This window comes from Monodon monoceros, unplaced genomic scaffold (assembly GCF_005190385.1).
Source record: "Monodon monoceros isolate NGI ecotype Baffin Bay Population unplaced genomic scaffold, NGI_Narwhal_1 Super_Scaffold_11, whole genome shotgun sequence".
In the NCBI taxonomy this organism is placed as follows: domain Eukaryota; kingdom Metazoa; phylum Chordata; class Mammalia; order Artiodactyla; family Monodontidae; genus Monodon; species Monodon monoceros.
In genome coordinates this window covers 11,584,705-11,599,323 of record NW_021703767.1, presented here as the reverse complement: position 1 = coordinate 11,599,323, position 14,619 = coordinate 11,584,705, and the positions used below count along the sequence as shown (strand labels likewise).

Sequence of the window (14,619 nt, the reverse complement as noted above, 5' to 3'; positions counted from 1 at the left end):
ATGCCGCTGAACAACTAAGCCCGCACACTACAACCACTAAGCCTACGTTCTAGAGCCCACGAGCCACAACTACTGAAGCTTGTGCACCTAGAGCCCGTGCACTGAAACAAAGAGAAGCCACCGCAGTGAGAAACCCACGTACTGCAACGAAGAGTAGCCCCCGGCTTGCCGCAACTAGAGAAAGCCCGTGAACAGCAACGAAGACCCAACACAGCCAAAGATAAATAAATAAATTTATTTTTTTTAAAGTGACATTATAAAAACAAAAGTCATGTTTCCTATTATAAAAGTCATTTTGCATATATTAACCTATTTATAAATAGTTCTATAAGCAGCAAACATACAGTTGTCCCTCAGTATGTACAGGGGATTGGTTCCAGGACCCCCCTCGGATACCAAAATCTGTGGATGCTTAAGTCCCTTATATAAAATAGCATACTATTTGTATATAACCTCCTTTATATACTTTAATATCATCTCCAGATTACTTATAATACTTAATACAATGTAAATACTATGTAAATAGTTATAACTACAATGTAAATGCCCTGTAAATAGCTGCCAGTACTCAGCAAATTCAAGTTTTGCTTTTTGGAACATTCTGGAATTTTTTTTTTCCTGAGTATTTTTGATCCCTGGTTGGTTGAATCCGTGGATGTGTAACCCAAGGATACAGAGGGCTATTTCCACACACTAATTTCTGAAATGTCATGGTCTTCTCCCTCCTGGAGCTTAAATTGGAGGGTCAGGGGTTTGGGTGGGGCAGAGAAACATCAAAATAATACAAACAGTTACTATGAAGGAAATGCACATGACCCTGATACAAAATAAGGGAGACCTATTTGAGAATGGTCAGGGAATGCCTCTCTAAAGAGGCAACACGTGCTAAAATTTTAAAACACACTGAAATTTAAAAGCTGAGTAAAGTTAATTAGATTAAGGAAAAGCAAAAGAGGCAGAGCAGAGAGAGGGAAGATTACATACAAAAGCCACTAAGTCCCTTTGATACTAGCAAGGAAGAATTAGCTGGTACCAAAGAGAATAAGAATATAGTAAGTTAGGGGAGGAAGTGGCTTGGAATAAATATGGAGAGAGACAGGTAAGTACCAGATCACCTTGCAGATTAATGTGGACTTCATGATGGATTTAGGGTTTCACCAAGTGCAACGGGAAACCAAGTGAAGAACGTTAGGATAAAAGGAGCAAAGGCACCAAGATGGTCACTATGGTAAACATTTAGGAGAGGGCTAGTATATTAAGAACTAACACTCTGAACTGAGAAGACTGACTTTCATATGGGTTTTCTTATTGATATTTACCAAAAAATAAGCACATTTTATCATGACAGTCTTGATTTAATAACAGCAATCAACAATACTAACACTGATCCCCTGGCTTAAAGTGGAGATAAGTATACAATATTTAACTTAAGATAATAGGCCTCTGGAGACTTAATGAAGGCAAAGACTACTTAGAGGAAATCTAAATGTTCAATAATAGAATAAATGTTTAAGTAAAATAGTTTACTTAATGCTGACATTAAAAAATCTATTTTTGAGGGACTTCCCTGGTGATCCAGTGGTTAAGACTCCATGCTTCCAGTGCAGGGGGTGCGGGTTCAATCCCTGGTCGAGGAACTAAGATTCCACATGCCACGGGGTGTGGCCACAAAAAAAAATTTTTTTTAAATCTATTTTTGAAAAACATTTAATGGCATGAGTAAATGGTAATGACTAATACCAAGTGAAAAAAACAGGTTATTAAAACTGTATCTAGGGCGTCCCTGGTGGCGTAGTGGTTAAGAATCTGCCTGCCAATGCAGGGGACACGGGTTCGAGCCCTGGTCTGGGAAGATCCCACATGCTGCAGAACTAAGCCCATGCGCCACAACTACTGAGCCTGTGCTCTAGAGCCCGCGAGCCCCAACTGCTGAGCCTGTGTGCCACAACTACTGAAGCCCACGCGCCTAGAGCCCGTGCTCTGCAACAAGAGAAGCCACTGCGAAGAGAAGCCTGTGCACCACAACAAAGAGTAGCCCCTGATCTCCACAACCAGAGAAAGCCCGCACGCAGCAACGAAGACCCAACACAGACAAAATAAATAAATAAAATTTAAAAATTTTTTAAATGTATCTATAGCATTATTTCCTTTTTAGAAAAAAGAATAGTATATATATATATATATATATATATATAAACACATACATGCATAAAAATACTGGAAGGACGAACACCAGTACTTTCATATTATTTTATATATGGGTCACAGGATGGTGTGTTTGTTTTGCTTTCTATTTTCAAAGTTTGCTGCACTGAGCATGAATTACATTTTTTTTAATGCAAAGTGATTTTAAAAGTTATTGTAATTAACACAATGAATTGTTGATTCGTGCCTGTTGAGAAACCTCTTATATAATGTACTATGTCTGTAACTATTTTAAATAAACTTAAACTTTTTTGAGATCAAGGAAATTACTGGTATGTTCTCCTGCAAAACTGACCCAGGTACCAATTTTTAAAAAAACAAGATTATTGAACTGAAATAATGGACCCACAAGTCTTATAATACATTAGATAGCAATTATTCCTATTACTAGAGAGGCAACTCTTTATAAAAGGAAATGAGTCCTTTTTAGAGAGCATTTTAAGTGATTCAACTGTGAAAATTTCAAACACTCAGTTTAGGAAGCCAAAGGATAGCTGCAAAAAGCAAGAGGAGAAAACAACTACACACTTTAACATATAAACATGGTCTGAGTGATTTCCATATGCATCAAAGTCCAAATAACATACCTAATTCAAAATTTTTTCTTTTGACCAAACTTTCATGTTACCATCTGTTTGTTCATCCAGCTCTTCACTAGTTGTTAAATGCTACAAATGTTAGGCGCTGTGTATACAAAAATGATTAAGACAATCAATGTAGAAAACAGTCTAGTTAGGGACATTGTCAGAAGAATAAATAACTGCATTATAAAATGTGCTATACTATACATACACAAAAGGGCTATAAATAGAAATATGAAAAGAGTGTTATAGGACACTACTTTCCGGGAAGAGTTGAGGAAAGTTTGATAAAGGAAGAATAAACTTGGCTGGGTTTTAAAGCAAGAAGAGGAGTTTGACAGATGAAAAAGAAGGAATAAAATATGCGAAATTATGTAGGGCCACAAGAGAACAGGGTAGAGTTTAAGGTATTTCAAAGAGTGATGTGATTAACATGTTTGGGACAAGATCATCAAGGATTTTTCAGCCTACACAAATCTGACCTCTAATCTCTAAGCCAAGGGATTTGCAAACTTCTGGAAAGAACCAGATAGTGTACATTTTTAGTTTTGCAGGCCAAACAATCTCTGTCACGACTACTCAACTCTGCTGTTATAGCATAAAAGCAGCCATAAACAATATGTGACCAAATGAGCATGGCTGTATTCCAATAAAACTTAAATTTACAAAACAGCAGCAGACCACCAGACTTGGCCCACAGCTCATAGTCTGCAGGCCCCTGCTCTAAGCACTAGGAAACTACCAGAGGCTTGTAAGCAGGGAAGTGACAAAATAACCTCTGCGATTTAGAAAGACAATTCTGGTGGCAGCAGTATGGAGGAGGACTGAAGGAAAATGTTAAAGACACCCTCTAGAGAGGAAGAGAATAAGGATGTAAACTGAGGCCATACTCATACAGGCTAAAGAAAAGGTTTTTATTTGAGAAATATTGATGTGGTATTATCAACAAGCAAGGAAGAGCTAAGAATGACTGTTTGGGTACCCAACGGCTGGAAAGACACCATTAACCAAAACAGGGAGGGGAGCAAGGGAGAGTTTGAGCATAATGTGTTTGATATGACTGAAGGACATCCAGGTGGAAATGTATGTAAGACAGATGTACAGAAACCACTGAAAGAGTGGTTTAAAGCAGAAATACAGATTACAGGCTGATAGTAATTAAGTGGTAACTGAAGTCACAGGGGCAGCTAGGGTATCTCAAGGAGAAAATATGGAAGAGGGCTGAGGACTGATTCAGTGTTCATCTCTGACTCACTCTCTTCCTTCCTTGCATTACTGTCTGCCAGGCATTACAGCAGACTTACATATACAATGGTATTTAATCAGCACAAAACTCTTCTAGATCATGAATGAAATATTTACAGAACATGTCCTACAAGCAAGGCACTGTGGGGAAAATAAAGATGAATAAAACTTGGCCCTCATCATCAGGAGATTTACAAACTGGCAGAGAAATCAATTAACACCTTTTAAAATTAAATTACAATTTGTATCATTAAAAAATCTGGGGGAATTCCCTGGCGGGTCAGTGGTTAGGACTCCCAAGCTTCCACTGCAGGGGGCATGGGTTTGATCCCTGATCGGGGAACTAAGATCCTGCATGCCACATGCTGCAGCCAATAAATAAATAAATAAGTTACCAAAAAAATCCAGAAATTAAATTTAAATATCGTGCAAGGTATTAGGTCTACATAGCCAGAGCAAAACAGCTGACTCAAATTAAACAAAAATAAAATCTACATCTTCCCTACTACTACTACTACTATTACTATTACTATTACTAGTGGCTCTTAGTTATAGGGTGCTTACAGGTTACAGGCAACTCTACTCCATCCTCAGAAAAACTCTTTTCATAGACTATTCCATTGAAGACTCACAAATACTCTAAGGCAGTTACTATTATTATCTCGTATTACTAAAAAGGTTTACAGAGTAACTAGCCCAAGGTCACACAGCTAGCAAGAAGGAAAGCCAGGATTCCACTGAAGTTCACATCTGATTCCAAACATGTGCTCATGACCAATACACTGTACTGCTGCCAGACAGTTTCACAGCATTTCTCTCATTTCCATTTCGTGAGGAGAAAGTTACTATTCTACTGCCTGTGGTGAAGAAAGCAAGAAGAACGAGATGGAAGAGAAAGAGCCCCAATTTAGATGAATACTGCGATCACCTGGAAACAGAAGAAAGCAGTCCAGTGAGGTCTACAATGACAGTGGTGATTACTGTTGATTCACAACTTGACAAAGCAGTCTGGAGAATACAGTTTTTCTTCTTAGGTTGCTATAAGCCTGGTGTCTAGGTAGTCACAGTGTGAATATTTTATAGGCCTTAAAATCCAACAGTATGATTATTCAGAGAGCTAAGCATTTTTGGAAAGACATTTTACATAATCTCAGGATGCTTATTTGCCTTCTGACTTGTAAATCATCTATAACAAGAATAAAATTTAGTAGGTACCACCAATTTTCCTAAAAGATTTAAATCTAAAAACCAAAGTAAAAGACAGGGAGCACAGGGGTTTTTTTTTCTTTAATATTTATTTATTTATTTTGGCTGCATTGGGTCTTCGTTGCTGCGCACGGGCTTTCTCTAGTTATGGCGAGCGGGGGCTACTCTTCCTTGCGGTGCGCGGGTTTCTCATTGCGGTGGCTTCTCTTGTTGCGAGCGTGGGCTCTAGGCGTGTGGGCTTCAGTAGTTGTGGCACAAGGGCTCAGTAGTTGCGGCTCACGGGCTCTAGAGCACAGGCTCAGTAGTTGTGGTGCAGGTTGTTGAAATAATCCAAGTGAAGGATGATATGGGGACCTCCCTGGCTGTCTAGTGGTTAAGACTCCGCACTTCCACTTCAGGGGGCACAGGTTCGACCCCTGGAAGGGGAACTAAGATCCCACATCCCTCATGCCTCATGGCACGGCCACCAAAAATATAAATAAATAAAATAAAATTTAAAAAGATATGACTTGGGCTTCCCTGGTGGCGCAGTGGTTGAGAGTCCGCCTGCCGATGCAGGGGACGCGGGTTCGTGCCCCTGTCCGGGAGGATCCCACATTCCGCGGAGCAGCTGGGCCCGTGAGCCATGGCCGCTGAGCCTGCACGTCCGGAGCCTGTGCTCCGCAACGGGAGAGGCCACAACAGTGAGAGGCCCGCGTACCGCAAAAAAAAAATAATAATAATAAAAAGATATGACTTCCATGACCTCCTGACTCCACGGCCAGATCTAATCCCCTTAGTACTTCATTATTAATCTTGTTATTTGATTAATACATACCTTCCCCTGAAGAGAGTAAAATACACGAAGGACATTCCATGCCCATTTTTGCTCAATGTAGTTCTCCCAGAGCCTAGCACAGTGGCCTGGCATACAATAGGCACTCAAATACTTGTTGAATGACTGACTCTATTTTGTCTTTCAAATTTTGAAATGCAATACCTGTCTCATTATCCTGTCACACACACACAAAAAAAGTCTACTTCTTTATACCTAGGTTTATTTAAACTGATAATCTGTAGACGCTGGTAAAAAGAAGGATCATTTCAATGAGGGAAATAAATCTTGCCAGGACAATATATTAAAACATATTATTTCTTTTTTTTGGCCGCACCGCATGGCATGCAGAACTTCCCCGACCAGGGATCGAACCCATGCCCCCTGCAGTGGAAGCACAGAGTCTTAACCACTGGACTATCAGGGAAGTCCCTAAAACATATTATTTCTTAAAACCATTCTCCCTGCTTCCTCAAGTCCAGATCCTGCCAGAATTTTCTAAAACTCAGACCGGATCGTGCCTTTCATCAAAAACTTCCAACAGCCTGAGATAAAGTCCAAAAGATACAGGGTACTTACAGTCTCCCCTATTATAGCTTTCTTATCTCCTACTATCTTGATGTACTCTTTACTCCAGCCACAAAGAAATAAAAGGGAGAAGTTGGCCAGTACTTATTGAATACCTACTGTTAGGAAAACTGCTAAATATTTTTAATATATTTATTTACATATTTCTATATCTATCTATACGTCTATCTATGTCCTTGGAATGCCCCTTTCATCTCTTTGTCTACAGACAAACTCCCAATTCAACCTTCAGGACACACATCAGCCAAGTTTGGAAATAACTGAACCAGATTACATCAAGGATCCCTTCCGTTGCTAAGATTCTGAGAACCATGACCCTTCTAGTAATGAAGCAGTCTCCAAGAGCGATATGAACTAGAAAGTTCAAAAGATTTCATCATTAATTTCATCTACGTCAAAACATACAATTAACAAACCAAGTGAAATGTGTAAACCTTTATTGATCCTGGTTTCCAAAAAAAAATGTTTTTAAGGCAGTCTGGGCCAACTGGGTAAATCTGAATACAGGTCAGACAGAGAACATTACAGAATTATTTTCCCAGATGTGATAATGATAGTATTGTGGTTACGTAAAGAGAATGACCTTGTTAGGAGATGCATTCTTACATATTTAGGGGTGAGGTGTCGATGTCAGCAACATATGATCAAATGGTTAAGGGAAAAAAAAGTAAAGCAAATATGGCAAAATGTTGAATGTACTGTTCAATTTTTCTGTATGTTTAAAATTTTTTTATAATAAAAAGTTGAAAAAATAGAAAGCCATACTATCATGAATTGCCACCTAAAAAAGATGACTGCTACACAATCCCAGAGCTGATCCAGCCATGGCAAAACTTCACTCACTCTCTGAGGCCATCTTTACCTAGGTTTCCCAGCAGAAGCCATGCTTAGGCTTCTTTGCATCCTCTGGGATTGCTCAGAAAATGCCCTACTCCCCAGTTCAGAGACACCACACAGGTGAAAGGGAACCCACCTGGCAAGCAGTACTGCGATGCCAAAGGCCTAGAGTAAGAACATTTCTAAGGGGCTCAAAGGAAGTGGATGCCTTGAAGTACCAATTATCCTCCTCCAGCATTAGCCACCATGCAGGCAGCTAACAGTACAGGCTTTGGAGTTAGCACTGGCCTGGGCCCTCTCCTACCTTCAGCCTCTTCCCAGCTGTGCCTACTTGGCCATTTCACTTTTAATGGAATAGTCGCTGTGTGACAGGCACTGTTCAATCTTTAAATGTCCTTGGGCTATGGTCCTCTGAGGTGTAAACTGGGGATATGACAGCACATCCCTCAGTAAGTGAGAATTAATAAGAAAAGCAGTGTCCAGCACATGTGATCACTCAATGCTATCAACCACCACCTACCAAGAAGATGGTTCACATACATACGACTGCTTTTGTAGAGGGCACTCTGCTCCTGGCAGTACTGCCATTACTATTTGGAAGAGAAAAATGATTACTATCTCTGGGTGATGATGGCAGATGTACATAGCACCTCATTCTGCTCCCTCTTGAAACTTCACGAAAACTGCAATCAATAAAAGGAGTTTTTAAAAAGTCATAAACTCCTAACGATAGGGAGAACAGAAGATGACACAATAGCAATAAAATTTTGAAAGCTGGAAAGCAGATGGACATGGTAACTGACTTAGCACACCCAAGAAAGCCGAATTCCCAAGCCAGTGGTGGGGAAAGCTGAGAGCCAACACAGTGACAACTTGGGAGGAAGCAGGAAGAAAAGTCAGATCCCAGAACCTGTCCCTTTTCTCGTCATGGTACTGGCAACTGCTTCTTCCATATCCTGGCAGAAATCTGAAGCTTTTTCCCCCCTATGTCTTGTGTTCTGGACTGGGGGATACCAGGCACAACAGAAGATGCAGGTATCATACTGAAAAGTGGACAGAAGGGACCTCTGTTCCTCTGTTCTGGTGCAGAAGACCAGCAGCCAGATCCTTCCCTTCCAGATAAGAATCTGGAAAGCTATGCAGAGAAAGAAAACAAAATCACTACAACCTCAGAGATAAGAGAACATATTGCATTTTAAAGCAAGAATAGGATGCTATCATAAGAAACATTCAGAGACTAAAAAATAGCTTTGAAAAATAAAAACATAACTGTGGAATTTTTTTTAATCCAAATACAAAGGTTGAGAAATAAAAGTTAAGAAAATCTAGCAGTGAGAATTCCCCGGTGGTCCAGTGGTTAAGACTCCACTCCTTTATTGCCGAGGGCGTGGGTTTGATCCCTGGTCAGGGAACTAAGACCTCACAAGCCACGTGGTGCCCCCAACCCCCAGTCCCCCAAAATCTAGCAGTAAGTAGGTGGAAAACAGAAGAAAACAGGTAAGAAAATTAGAAGACCTTTAAAAGGTTCACATCTAAATAAGAGGTGTTTCAGGAGACACTATAGAGAATACAAGGGAGAAAAATAACAAAATATTCAGGAAAATCTCTCCAGAATAGAAAGTACTGTATTTCCAGATTTAAAGGGCCCATCAGATACTCAACCTAATGGATGAAAATAGACCCACGCTAAGACAGGCCATTTTAAATTTCAAACCACTGGAGTCAAAGCAGAAATTAGTCTGCAGAAATTAAAAACAAAACAAAACAAAAACAAATAGCAGAAACTAACACAACATTGTAAAGCAATTATACGCCCAAAAAAATTAATTTAAAAAAAACAGGTCAAATACAAAGGATCAGGAATCATAGTACTTTGGAATTCTCAGCAACACGAGAAGCAAGATGACAATGGACCAATTACTTCAAAATTCTGAAAGAAAATTACTTCCAACTAAAATTCTATTACCAGCCAAAATATCAGTCAAGTATGAGGATAGAATCAAAACATATTCAGACAGGCAACGTCTCCCAGAAAACGTAACTCTTCTTGTCAAGAAGCTACTGGAGTTTGAGTGCCACTGGAGAGAGTAAATCAACGAAAGAGAATACAGGAAAGAGCCCCACACAGGAGAGCTCAAGAGGATCCAGCTATGCCCCAGACGAGGAGGACAACCAGGCCAGACTGAAGCAGTGTAACCAGGTACTATGCCAGCTTTTTTTTTTTTTTTTAAGTTTTTATTTATTTATGGCATGCAGGATCTTAGTTCCCCAACCAGGGATCAAACCCGTGGCCCCTGCAGTGGAAGTGCAGAGTCTTTTTTTTTTTTTTTAATACATCTTTATTGGAGTATAATTGCCTCACAATACCGTGCTAGTTTCTGTTGTACAGCAAAGTGAATCAGCCATATGCATACATATATCCCCACATCCCCTCCCTCTTGAGCCTCCCTCCCACCCTCCCATCTCACCCCTCTAGGTCGTCGCAAAGCACTGAGCTGATCTCCCTGTGCTATGCGGCTGCTTCCCACTAGCTATTTTACATTTGGTAGTGTATATATGTCCATGCTACTCTCCCGCCACCCCACTTCCATGTCCTCTATGTCTAAGTCTTTATTCCTGCCCTGCCACTAGGTTCATCAGTACCGTTTTTTTTTTTTTTTAAGATTCCATATACATGTGTGAGCATACGGTATTTGTTTTTCTCTTTCTGACTCACTTCGCTCTGTATGACAGACTCTAGGTCCATCCACCTCACTACAAATAACTCAGTTTCGTTTCTTTTTATGGTTGAATAGTATTCCATTGTATATATGTGCCACATCTTCTTTATCTATTCATCTGTCGATGGACATTTAGGCTGGTAAGCGCAGAGTCTTAACCACTGGACCACCAGGGACCCAGTCCCTATCCAGGTTTTTAACCTGAGGACTGAATGCCCCATGAACCTGACCCAGATTCCTATCTGTACTCAGCTGTGCTTGGCTTGATCCTGATCATATGCTGGTGCAGTTCCTGCTCTCCTTCTGAACCCTGCAGGCTGCATCAGCAGAGGATGTTCACTTCCCTCACAGAAGGTTCTACTTTGACCTACACTGATCACTGCATGCAGGCCACGGTGAGCAGCCCACTCCCTCAGACTGTATTTCTGCCATCTTTCCAGTATTTGGTGCACACTAGAGCCCTCTGATGCCCTGACTGGAGTGAACACCGTATCCAAGACTCCCTCGTAACACTGCCCACTGACCTCCTGAGAAAGGGCCCCTGTCAGGGAAACAGGGAAGCTGAAACCATTCCGTCCTGCTCATCTTTCCTGGAAGCTTTCATCTAAAAGTGACAATATTGTCCTTTCCTTACACAGTCAGGTTTGTGCTTACAATTATGGAACAAATTTTTAATCTCAAATTGAGAAAGCACTAGCATTTTCTAATAAGCCTGTTTGGACCTCATCTGTGCTCTGAGGAAAATAACTTTGTTATCACAGTTTATTTAATGAACAATCCACTGTTAATAAAGACACAGTTTACAGTCCTGTAAGGTTTCAGTTTAACTGCAGAAACTAATAAGGTGTTATGATTTTATAGTCTGGTAGAAATGATTAATCACAAGGTATTATGATTTTGTTGCCCTCTGGAACATTAACCAATTATATCTAACTCAGCAATTTTATTGAGACATTCCTTTCCCTATGGACTACACAGGTATCTATTTCTTAAATCCTCTTAAAACCAGTTCTTTGTGGGACTTCCCTGGTGGTCTAGTGGTTAAGAACCCACCTTCCAATGCAGGGGACTCAGGTTCGATCCTGACTGGGGAACTAAGATCCCACATGCCGCAGGGCAACTAAGCCTGCACGGCAACTAGTGAGAAAGCCTAAACGAAGAGCCCTGTGCACTGCAATGAAGGTCCAGTGCAGCCAAAAAAAAACAAAAAACAGTTCTTTGTGGCACTCGCAATAACTATAAAATAAAACTTTGAAACATGCTATGTGTATGAGAATTTTGTTTTGTTTTTAACACTTCACTCAAAACTAAATATACTGTTTATTTGTAAATATTTATATACGTGTGCATATATGTACATGTGTATATTTATTTATTTATGTGTAAAGCTTATTTAAAATTTATTTATTTCTTTTTCGCCGCGTTGGGTCTTTATTGTTGCTCTCGGGCTTTCTCTAGTTGCAGCGAGCGGGGGCTACTCTTCGTTGTGGTACGTGGGCTTCTCACTGCGGTGGCTTCTCTTGTTGCGGAGCACAGGCTTTAGGCGCACGGGCTTCAGTAGTTGTGGCACGTGGGCTCAGTAGTCGTGGCTCGCAGGCTCTAGAGTACAGGCTCAGTAGTTGTGGCTTGCGGGCTCTAGAGAGCAGGCTCAGTAATTGTGGTGCACGGGCTTAGCTGCTCCGCGACATATGGGATCTTCCTGGACCAGGGCTCGAACCCGTGTCCCCTGCACTGGCAGGCAGATTCTTAACCACTGCGCCAGCATGCAAGCCCTGTAAGGCTTATTTTAAAAAGCAAGGGAAAGACTGGAATTCCCTGGCGGTCCAGTGGTTGGGACTCGGCGCTTTCAGTACCAAGGGCCCGGGTTCGATCCCTGATCGGGGAGCTAAAGTCCCACAAGCTGCGCAGCATGGCCAAAAAACAAAACAAAATGAAAGCAAGAAAAAGATTAATTTAAAAAATCAGGGTAGAGGCCACCTCTGGAAGAAAGATGTAAATGTTTCATTTCTTAATTTGGTTGTAGATACAATGTTGATCACTGCAATAATATTATTTAAACTATATATTTATATATAGTCTGTACACGTTTTTTGGTACCTGAGATACATTTTGCAACAAAAGAACATCTGTTACTGTTGGATATTCAAGGGGATTACCACAGGAGGGTATTACACGGCCTCTGTTCAAATTTTCTCTTCCTTAAGGCCTTCTCTATTCATTCCTGCCAAGCTAATCAAATGAGTCAATATAACCTTAAAGTCAACACCATTAAGTGGTAACAAGGTTAATAAATTAACCATTATTTAACCTGGTCCTCAAAATTTTTTTGATCCAGTCTCTAAATATAAAAAGCCATACAGATTCTAAGAAATGCATTTAAATCAAGCAAATTAACTACTGCTTTTAAATTATAAAATCCTTCAAGTTACAAAAAAAGATTCCTGGTAAAAAGAGCACTACCTGAAACTTATCCAACAATGCCCAAAAGATTTTCTTGCAGTAAGTCTTTTAATGGCTAAAACCCAGAAACAACCAAACGTCCATCATTAAGGGACCAATAAAATATATTAGAGTACATCTAAACAGCTGCGTACTGTACAGCACTTTAAAAATGAGGTAGGTGCACACTGATATGGAGACGTGTCCTTATATTAAGTCAGTTGCCCAATAGTATCATGGTACTAACCCCTCCTAGGGACTGGAATTCAGGATGCAAAGTAAAGAAACAAGGAATTCTAACTTTTCACTTGATATACTTCTGTGCTGTTTCAATTTTTACTTGATATTATTCTGTAACATTACAAAAAGAGTTTACAACCTGGATATATTACCGTAATCATTTAAAAAGGGCAGATAAGGATAAACTAATAAGATAAATTCTTTACCTCGGACTCCAGAAGTGAATTCAGAAATGACCAGCCAGTAATGGGCCAAGGAGGATGGGGGAGGGGAAGGCGTGTCTCCGGAAGAGGAACACTGCATCCTCTCCGTGCTCTCATTAACCCAGCTTTTCCTGTCGGGTCGATATTCAAGATAACTTTTGATGTTCATTTTAAGGACGAAGAGGCTTGCAACACTATTATCGGCAAAAAAATGTCTGCGTCTGAAAACTATGTTTGTCTGAAGATGATGGAAAAGAAGTGTAACAATCCTGGGAGTAAGAGGCTTGGTAATTGTTAAAGAAAGGGATTTATAGCGCAGGTAGGTGAACAGTTTGAGAGAAGAGGTGGGACACTCCGAAGAGAAATCCCCCCCCCCCCCCCACACACACACACACGCGGCGCCAGCAGCGGGGAGGGAGCGAGCACAGTCGATCTCAGCACTGCTTGGGCTTCAAAAGGTCATATATTTACCTTTCAAACTAAGCACCTTCCATTGATTAACTCGGAAGCCAATTTATTGGTTAAAAACCAAAATGGTCTTCCCCAGCACAACTACCTTTGCTACATGGGCAACTCTCTGCTGCTCTTTATCTAAAAGGGCACGAACACTTTATGATTAATACGCGAAAGAAGGTTGACCCTCTTCCATTTCCATTTCACACCTCTGTACCTGACTCTCCTACGGAGAGACTCGGAAAAGAGCGCCGAACACTGAAAACATTCCCAGCCATGGTTCAGAGCAAACGGGAGGGGCGACGAAGCACCTGAGTGGCCCCCTGACGCCCCGTGCGGGCCGCACATCGTCTCCCCACCGCCCCTCGCCCCGGGAAGCTGACAGGCTCGAGACGGAAACCTTTCCAGACCTTCCAGGGAAGCAATTCGATGGTGAGACAACGTGGCGATGCGGCCCGCCCCGGCCGAGCGCCAGCCACGCTCGCCCGAGGGGACGCGGGCTGGTGCGGAGGGGGCGGCGGCGCCCCCGCCCCGCAAAACGCCCGGACGCCCCGCGGACCCGCTCCGCCCGGCGGCGCCTCTCACCGGAGAGGCCGGGCCGGGCATCGCCGCACCTCGCAGGCCGGGCCGGACGAGCCGGGGGTGCCTTCCTACGCGCGGGCGGCAAGCGCCAGCCCCTCGCAAGCCCCCAAACCAGCCTCCCGCACTCACCCGGCTTCCCCGACGTCCAAGCCGACACCAGGCGCGAGCGCAGAGGAGGAGGCGGCTAAGCCGCAGCAGAGCCGGGGTCCTCGGCTCCACCTCAGCCCCCGGGAGCCGGTAGCAGTCCGCCGGCGAGGGCGCCGGCGGGGCGGGGCGCGGCGCCGTGCGCACCGCAGCAGCCAATCCGCGCGCAGCAAGTGGCCGGCCGGGGCGGGGCGGGGCTCTAGGGGGGGGCGAGAACGCCACGGGGCGGTGCGAGGGCTCCCGGGTTTTGCCGGCTCTCCGGGAGCTGCCGGCCAGGTTTGGCGTCTGTAAATTAGCGGACGCGTATACCTGGCCACTCATGTTGTCTTCTGGATGGCAGCACAGCTGCGTTCCTGCTCAGG

The 14,619-nt window shown here is 42.4% G+C and overlaps 1 protein-coding gene across 2 annotated transcripts in view; it reads right to left on the bottom strand.

Annotated features, from left to right (window-relative positions):
• TMEM50B (transmembrane protein 50B) overlaps positions 1-14,389 on the bottom strand; it is a 35,092-nt gene extending 20,703 nt beyond the window's left edge. The window contains exon 1 of one of the 2 annotated variants that reach the window (XM_029215107.1): positions 14,243-14,389. The gene's annotated coding sequence lies outside the window, so the exon portion shown is untranslated. Of the gene's footprint in view, positions 1-13,081; positions 13,461-14,242 lie in introns of those variants that run through there. The other variant, XM_029215108.1, reaches the window with a different exon arrangement.
• Between the last annotated feature and the right edge of the window lie 230 nt (positions 14,390-14,619).